The sequence below is a fragment of the Ostrea edulis genome, chromosome 1 (genome assembly GCF_947568905.1).
Source record: "Ostrea edulis chromosome 1, xbOstEdul1.1, whole genome shotgun sequence".
NCBI lineage: Eukaryota > Metazoa > Mollusca > Bivalvia > Ostreida > Ostreidae > Ostrea > Ostrea edulis.
The window spans coordinates 40,039,409-40,049,078 of NC_079164.1; the positions used below are offsets into that span (position 1 = coordinate 40,039,409).

The following is a 9,670-nucleotide window of genomic DNA, read 5'->3' on the forward strand; positions in this document are numbered from 1 at the left end:
AGACTTTCCAAACTTCTGCAGAAAAACGCAAGTTACTATACGCGTGTGATTCGGTTATCTAAAATACCAGATAGGGTGGTCACGTAGGGTTTATTTATTCCAGAATTAGTAGAAATAAATTCTTCTACACTCTGTGTAACGTTTAGACTGATTAAAAATTGAAACTACTGGCCTTGACATTGGGCTATAATTTTGAACGGAGCGTCATTGACGTAGTGATGATGATGTTGAGGCGTCTGTGGAAACAGGAGGACGATTTTATCGTATCAGGGCCACACCTTTGTGTACTGCTGTCATATTTGAGAGGGAATCCAGCCAAGAAAGACAGATACACCAGGGACTTCTTTACAGATGGATAGGTTGTCCAGAAAAAGCGAGAACATTCAAACAACCAGGTTAGTGACTCGAATTTTCTCAGAAATCTCGTATCTTTTGAAAAGTCCGTCAGCTGTCCGTAGTGCCATAGAGAATGATACATGTTGATAAAGTTTAAGTGTACGTACATCTTCAGTAAAATACTACAGGCACAGATTAAAGATTGACTATCGAAGATATTTTTAAAAGCGTAATTTCGTTTTTAAAACAATCTTGAAGTTGTTTCTAAAATCAAAGTGCTTGAGGAATCGTTCATATCAATCACTAGATCTATATCGCATTACTTTGATTATAGGTAATTCAGATTTAATCTGTTGATCTATGCAAACAAACTTTTATGGGAAATGCCTTCTCTCCCACCCCTCCCCCAAATTAACATTGTGGAGGTGCACTTTCAAAAATTATTTTTCAAATAATTATTAATTGTGTCATGCTTGTTCCCAGTGTAATACTGTTGAACATGGTGAACATATAGATCTGGTACAGGGTTTTAAAAAGTCATATGAGTGTATCAATGACCATGATTGGTCGAGATTAAATCATACATATGACTTTGTACACCTTACTAGATTCACGACTTGTGTTTACACACCAATACAGATAATTAGTGGCTCAAGAAAGAAAATCCAAAGAGAACAAATTCATATGCAGTGTAACTTAATTAAAACACATCTAATATAGATATCAGTTGAATACCTGACATTTAAAAAAAAAATGAAATTAACAATCCAGTATTAATTAAGATAAATTGTAAGTGTGGGATATAAGGTCTATGACTAATGTAGCAATGAAATAATTTCAATGATAAATAAATGTGGGAATTTATATTATGACAGGACCCAAAGTTAACATACAGAGAAATTGATAAATATACTCTCACCACGGAAATTGCATCACTAAACATGTGAAATTTCTATGATGAGACAGTTGGACAGGATGTACATATATATGTACAAAGTATTCACCAAGTGTTCATACATTATGCTTTGCTTGTCACTGAAAATCCATGATGTAATGAATATAAATTACATCAATGAGAAATGAGAAATTTTTCCTGTTTCAGATGTAAACATCATATTGTACACATCATCATTAAATGTAATGTGTTGCAGATTGTTTTCAGATTAAATTTGTATTAATGCAATTTTGCAACATTGAACCACACAGCTTTATTTAAATTGGATCAGAAATGTCTAAACTATGAGCATATATATAAACAAGACATGGTTTATATTTTTGTAGGAATTGCATCATCGCAATCACAAACCATGATTTTTGAGTCCACACCAGCTTCCACAATCTGACAAAGGAGAGAATTTATGGGAAGGATCCATGGGTAACCGACGACGAGGAATTACAAGATGTGAAGGATTTCCACCAATTTGAATTAAACTAATTTGAATGAGGTACTAGTACTTGTCTTTAACACATGTACATAGAAATTTGTAATTTAAAATGAGAACAGTTAAAAATCATGATTGTTGATTTTCGAAGGTAAATCTTTAATTCTGAGGAACGTCTATGCATGCCAACATCTGCAACATTAATAGTGAGAGTAGCAATATATACTTAAGCTTTAGAATTTATTATTGTAACAAGGTAACTTAAAATTTGTTTATCACAGGCCATCGCTTTGCACTGTGATACATTATTGATACATACATGTTGATTAAATTTTGAGTTGTCTGAATTTCTGAAACAACATTTGAATATAACAAATAATTTTCTTCATTTCAGTTCCTTACATATGAAAAAATTACCATTTTTTGCCTGTTTCCAAATATGTGCAAGAAGTATACAGGGATTGAAAGCTGAGAAAGAGACAAAAATTCCTTTTCAATGTTACATATTATATATAGTTATGTATGACAGTGAGGCTATCAACAGTGCAATAATGATAATTATTATATAGCTTATAAATAGTCTAATATAAAATCTGCGTAAAATCTAGAGAATGTTAGCGTTCAATATCCTGAGAATTTATTGAACACTAACTTTGCATTGCGTAAATTGCATGCGCCCGAAACATTCCGAGTATGAGCGTTCAATATTGACGTTACCGTAACGACGTAAACAAGCCAAAATGTCAAACGAAGGTCCTCCGAATCTGACAGAGCCGGTATTTGATATTTACTTAAGCAAAATGTTTTACTGAACATAAATTATGATGTCCCCATTTACAAAATCAGTTTGCTTCATGAATTAATGACGGGTTGAATATTGAACAGTTAAGAAATGCATGCTGTTATTGCACACTGCCAATATTGATGAATTCTCATCTATTTTGGAGTAGTTTGAGTGAAAAGGGATATAATTTAACAACTAAATACTTTAGCTATATAATAAAAGGGTTATTGAACTTACATAGGTGAATATTGGCACTCGTTGGCTGTCAAAATGCACTCGCAAGCTCGTGCCAATATTCACCAATATAAGTTCAATAACCCTATAACATGTGAAGTGTTTCCTAATAAAACATGATAAATTTTCTGAAAGTGTCATTTAGATGTGTTTGATAGATACCTGTAGTTCTCATACAGTACATATTGAAAAAAGCCTCATGGGAGGCAAATTTAATGAAGAGGATATGCATAGATACAGTGTATATATGACATACCATACATATAGAATATTTATTGACCTTTTTGGTATACCTGTAGTAGGGGCAAATGGTCAAAGTAAGCTTTTCACATAAATTTTTATTTATAAATGGGGATCCCGGACCCCTTCCAAGGAGAAATAAATGCAAAATAGAATGGGTCATTCTGAATTTCAAATCTGCTGTAGAACAACAGGAACAGAAATGACAAAACTGTGTGAATATTGTTGTATAGGGTTTTAAAACATGGTTCTTGAGGACATGATGGGGCCATATAAGGGTTCATTTTATTTAATTTTACTGAAGGACACAAAATACATATGTAATATACACAAATACATATGTAATATACACTATATTCATAAAAAAAATTCTAAGGCAAGTGTTCATCTACAAAAGAGTTTTGATTCAGAATTATTTCCTGTTGAATCTTTGAAAATACCAAGAACAATTTGATTACAATATAACAAATTATGCATGCACTGTAAGGATGTGAATTTTGATTTGATCAAACAGTGGGGATATTTTGTTGTTGGATGACAGTTTACAGGGGACTTAAAAATAATTCCATAATTTATCAAATTCATATACATGTAATTCATAAGATACTTTTTTTCTTATATAAACATTGAAGTGAAATTGTCACATGTACAACAGTAATGAAGTCAATTAAGTACAAGTGGATTGAAAAAAAGTATGGTGCTGAAAGATTCAATGTATTTCTGCAAGAATTTTTACTGTCTAATTAGAAACGGTCTTTGTGAAATAAATGAATTGTTGCTTGAAGTTAACTCGCTTTCCTAACTGGTCTTAATTTCAGAAAGATTTTATATGTTAAAAAAGATGTTTTCTGGAAAGCTATAAGTCATTAAATTTGCTCAATTCTGTAAGAAAATAAATAATTATATGGGGACCAGAGTCATATAATTACAAACATCATCAGAGCATGGCGTATACTACAAAGAATTATACTACCGGCAAATAGAACTTGGGAGCGGGGTACCCATCTTTTTCACTTTTTATGACAAATATGCCTTCCATGTAAAATAATACAATGGACAATATAATTCAAAAATATCATAAAATCAATAAACTAAGTTGCTTCATGCCAACAAGAGTATCAGTGTGTGTGTGGGGGGGTTCTCTCTCTTCTTCATTTTTTGCTTGTCGCCCCCCCCCCCCCTCTTTTTTTTTTTTTTTTTTTGCTACATGTATGAACCTGTACTTATATGTCTCAAATGCAACCTGCGAAGAAACACTGATGTGTTTTAGAATATAGATAATGGTGACTGCAATTTTTGTTCGTTTAATTTGGGTGCATGGTGGGTTGTAAATGTACATGTACAATATGTAATACACCTCAAGTTCATATGTTAGTTCGTTTCGATCTGGGATGTTGAGTAAATTTTAATCCCCCCCCCCCTCCTATATGCTCATTTTCATAAATGTGCACCAGATACATTGCTGTGCACAAATTTCTAAATGTAAGTTTATCAACGGCGCCTCACATATGGATCCCTGACGTGAAAAGATGAAAACATTAATTATGATTTTAAAAATCCACCGGGCATCGTGTACAGCGACAAGGAATAGGCCTGCATCAAATTCTTTTAAAATGAATACCAATGGACGTTTTCTTATCTGATTCTAGCGAAATTGCATTTATCTGAATCAAATAATTTGACTCTACAATTCTACTTACTTTACTTACCTTCTCTTTCATTGATTTATATAGTACGTTATTAATACCGGTCTATGAATATTTATTTGAAGAAATTTGAAAGAAAATGATAATCTAAGACTTGATAATATATTAGATGCAAGGAAACCGATATCGATTAATAAGGAACCACTACATGCACAATGAAATTGAATGATCGCATAAACGTTTCGATGTGAATGTCGTGGATTTTTCTCTCTAAATATCAGCTTTATAATTTACCGCGCTTTTGCAACTGTGACGTCATGCCGTCAACACGGCTTATATATGAAAGCCAATCGTAACTACTCGGCTATTTCCGTAACCGGTTACGGAAAAAGACGACCGCGTGATCCGATTGATCTGAAAGCCTGTGGCAGCGCATCGTCGCAAACCACGGTTTTGAGTCCACTCACGCTCCCTCATACCCATGATGATGGAGATAATCGAATAGAAGCACCCGTGGGTAACCGACGATGGTGGCAGCGATGATATTGGAGTTGTAGCGTAACGGAACATACTGAGCTGACCGGAGCTTGGGGATAACGATTTCTTAAGCCGCGTATACTGTGTGACGTCACTGTAGAATGACGAAAAAACATAACGTCAAACGTAAACAGCTTTCAAAACAAGAACGTAAACATCAAGTTCATTACTTTACACTATAATTTGAACAGTCTCCCTACTTTTTAATGATCTTTTGATCATTTTATGTTTAAAATAAAATCCATACTTTTATATTAATGCTCTTAATGTTAATATCTTCAAAATTTTAACTACGAACTACTTCTTTAGTGTTATTTGCCTGCGTGATAATCGCGGACTCACAATATACAAATCTGTATATTGTACTGCGTCACATAGGAGAGGTATATTCGAAGGTGACGTAATGAGGCCTCAACGGGGAGTTTGGGTGAATACCATCAATTTTGACCTATGCTTATCGATGACAGCCACAGCAGGAAGGGTTTTTTAACGTGCCAATGTCTACCGTGACACGGAACCTCCGTTTTTAAAGTCATTTCGATTGATTGATTGATTGTATCTTCTTAACGTCTCACTCATGAATTTTTCACTCATATAGAGACGTCACCAAGATCGATTAAGGGCTTCAGATTTAGGCCTATGCTCGGCGCTTACGGCCACTGAGCAGTGAGGGTTCTTTAGCGTGCCACACCTACTGTGACATGGGACATCCGTTTTTAAGGTCATCTCCGAGGACTCGTGACATGCACACCTGTTGCCGAGCGATTGTCGATGGAACTATCACTACATGTTTTAACGAGTTCGGTCTGTCGCGGTCGAGATTCGAACCCCGGCCTTCCGCATTCAAAGTCTTATCGAATAGATCCGCGATTCTCACTTCTATATAGCGAGGGTTTGGCGGAAGAATAATCCCTACTTATGTTTACGTCTTAGGTGTTACGCAAGCATGTCGGAGTTCGAACCCACGACATACCGGTTACAAAGCAAACTCTACCACTGACCTACCGAGACTGGTGAAAGATGTAGTGTAATGAAAAAAATTATTCTAACTTTTAGATAATGAATCACCCTGTTGACATGGTAGATAAATGATACCACGGCTCATTTTTGATGCAGTAAACGACTTTAGCTAAGCTATCATGACATACAAAGCAGTGTCCATTTACATGTATAGCATAAAAGAATTATATAACCCAGAAATGTAATTTAGACAAAATTGGTTTTATAGTTTTCCTCTTCAAATTATGTGCAATTGATGATATTTTAATATTTCCTCATTATTCAATTCCCCCATATTTTAAACTGAACTTGTTTCCTCTGAAAGGATCCCGTGGGGATCCGAGTTAGAATAGGTCTTCAGTACCCCTTGCTTGTCGTAAGAGGCGACTAAATGGGGCGGTCTTTTGGATGAGACCGCAAAAACCAAGGTCCCGTGTCACAGCAGGTGTGACACGATAAAGATCCCTCCCTATTCAATGGCCATTAGCGCCGAGCATAGGCCTAAATTTTGCAGCCCTTCACCGGCAGTGGTGACGTCTCTATATGAGTGAAATATTCTCGAGATGGACGTAAAACAATATTCAATCAATCAAGCTTCTGAAAGGTTGATTGCATATTGTCTAACTCATATGGTATTCCTTATAAGTTTGATCATTTTTTGTTATCTTCACCTTTCATGAAGACGTCACTATTGCCGGTAAAGGGCTTCAAAAGTTAGGCTTATGCCCGGCACTTTCAGCAGGGAGGGATTTTTATCGTGCCAAACCTGTAGTGACACGGAGCCTCGGCTTTTACGGACGCATCCGAAGGACCGCCCCCATGTAGTCGCCTCATACGAGAAGCAAGGGGTTCTGAGGACCCATTCTAACCTGGACCTCAAGAGGTTTATAAATAGCGTGTACTGCCCAAAATCATTTTATATCGTATAAAATTCATTTATCATTTACAATTCAATTTTCAATTATCAACAATTTCAAAATCTTTATTTCGTTAAATACAATGCATTTTAAATTTAATCGCGCAGGAATACGTCATCTGAGTGAGGGGTGAAGCTGGGGTCGTAGGTCGTTCAACAGCATACTAAGCAACTTTGTGGAACATATCTATTTGACAGTGATATATCTATTTTACTGTGATATACATAGGGGAAAGACATAATTCAATATAAATCCGGAAGCGAAGCAAGTGGATAGGAAAGCGATTTGTATGTCTATTGTTGTCGTTTTTGGAGGGTTTTAAGCTGCTTTTGAATATGAAGAGAAATCTATTCAAAAAGAAATGTTGCATTGAGAATCTAACTTTGAGAGGTGCTGTTTCAATGCGCTGACTGGACAGTCTACCCCTACACATAATGCTGCATACATTATTTTCCCCTTAGGGTTTTCAAAGGTATATATACCTTCCTGTCATTTTCTTTCATAGGATAATACAGCATACTTATGCCCATTTTAATCAACATGAAGATTCAAATGAGTTGATTGTTAGTGGAACTCTTACCTACTGATCAATGGCAATTAATAACTAGATTCTGATCTTCAAAATACAGGTGTTGATTCTCCGAGAAGGTAGGCTGATAAATCATCCAGATAACAGTGAGCTGCTCAATGATTACGCAATTGAGTCACGTGGTTTGCTCTTCATCAGCTGAAAAATGATGCGGACTACCCATAATGCCTCCGGTAAAATGTCGTCGTCACTGCGGTATACTTCATTGACAACCCCGTAGATAAAACAAATAAATAGTTTGGAAAGTACCACAAATGATTTTAAATTCCAAACAAGCTTTCCCATACCTTCGTACGTTTTGTTGTGGATAATTGATTGGTTTGAAAGAAAAAATATCGCAGCTAATGATGACGTCACAATGCACTGTTTACATCAACCGCGTTATACTTCCCGCGTTAAATCGTGTTGTAAGATGTCATGGGTCTTTGCTCGTCTCAACGGTCACACCGTATACATATTAGCGAGCGAAGCTCGCTCCAATGATTACGCAATTGAGTTACGTGATTTGCTCTTCATGAGCTGAAAAATGATGGGGAGTACCCATAATGCGTCCGGAAAAATGTCGCCATCACTGCGGAATACTTCTCAATGACAACCTCGTTGATAAAACAAATAAATAGTTTGGAAACCACAAATGATTTTAAATTCCAGATAAGCTTTCCAATATCTTCGTTCATTTTGTTGTGGATAATTGTTTGATTTGAACGAAAAACAATCGCAGCTAATCATGACGTCATAATGCACTGTTTACATCAACCGCGTTAAAGTCTCAAGTCGTGTTGTAAGATGTTATCGGTCTTCGCTCGTCTCAACGGTCACACCGTAAACATATTATATTTATGCTTTGTGGGTTGAGAGAACCATCTTTCAGCTTTTTAGTTTTCCATCCAAGATGCATGCATTAATCATTGATATCCTTGAAATCTCCATATCAAATTATCACCCAATGTTATGGACATGACGGTTAATTGCTGATGTTGTGCTCGTAAAGACATTAATGTGTTGGTATGATATTCAGATGATTCTTCTTCGGACATAGATTGAGACCTTTCTTTATTTGACCTTAGTGCAGCCTCTGCATAAAACTTTATTTACTGTTTCTATCATTTAAACCAGGTTGTTCTCCCCACTGAGTTTATCATTATTGAATTCTTTATTGAATTCGGTACTAATGCAATTCAATTAGTTTTGCCTTTTTTTCTTATCTTACAACTTAGTAAAAGTACTTTCAAGTTTGCATTTTGTACACGTAACATTGTTTCACACATCATGATGCATCAGCAATGAGTATATTATATTAAAGTAATGAGTAAAACATTGTTGCTCATAAAGTAGTGGTTAAGTTACGTGTCCACATATGCGTAACTTCTATATGTGTAATACAGTGTACAGTGCATATACGTCGTAAAGCAAAATTTGCGATGTATAGAAGTAGTTGTAAAATGTAAAACCTAAGTATCAAACTTACAGTACATGTAAACGTTAATGGTAAACTGGTATGTAGCGATACAGCAGTATGTATTATTGAAGCGACATTTATATTACAGATTCAAAGTACAAATATACCAAAGGACGGCTTTCCGATACAGGAAACACATCGCCATACGTTACGATAAACCTCTGCCGCCAAATTTTGGGGAAACATGAACTACACAACTGGTTCACATGGACCTCGGAATGTGGAAACAGAAACGAACGTTGACTTTATTCATTTCAATGTATATGTATTGTAATAAACAGATTATATATATTGTATATATTACATTATATTCTGTTTGACCAGTCGACAAGGGATGACTCTTCCTCGACATTACGTGTTGCTTACTCTTCCTAGACACCTGAGCGCCGCGGTGGTCTAGTGGTTAGAGCGTTCGCCGAGCATGCTGAAGGCCGGGGTTCGAATCCCGGCCGTGACAAATCCAAGTCGTTAAAACAGGTAGTGACAGTTCTATCGCCAAACGCTCGGCAACAGGTGTGAATGTCACAGGTCCTCGTTGATGACCTTA

The 9,670-nt window shown here is 35.9% G+C and overlaps 1 long non-coding RNA gene across 1 annotated transcript; it reads left to right on the forward strand.

Annotated features, from left to right (window-relative positions):
- The first annotated feature begins 241 nt into the window (after nucleotides 1–241).
- Nucleotides 242–3,105, forward strand: LOC130050036 (uncharacterized). The gene is made up of 3 exons (XR_008798414.1): nucleotides 242–395; nucleotides 1,618–1,781; nucleotides 2,113–3,105. It is a non-coding gene; the product is annotated as an uncharacterized LOC130050036 (long non-coding RNA).
- Nucleotides 3,106–9,670: the final 6,565 nt, after the last annotated feature.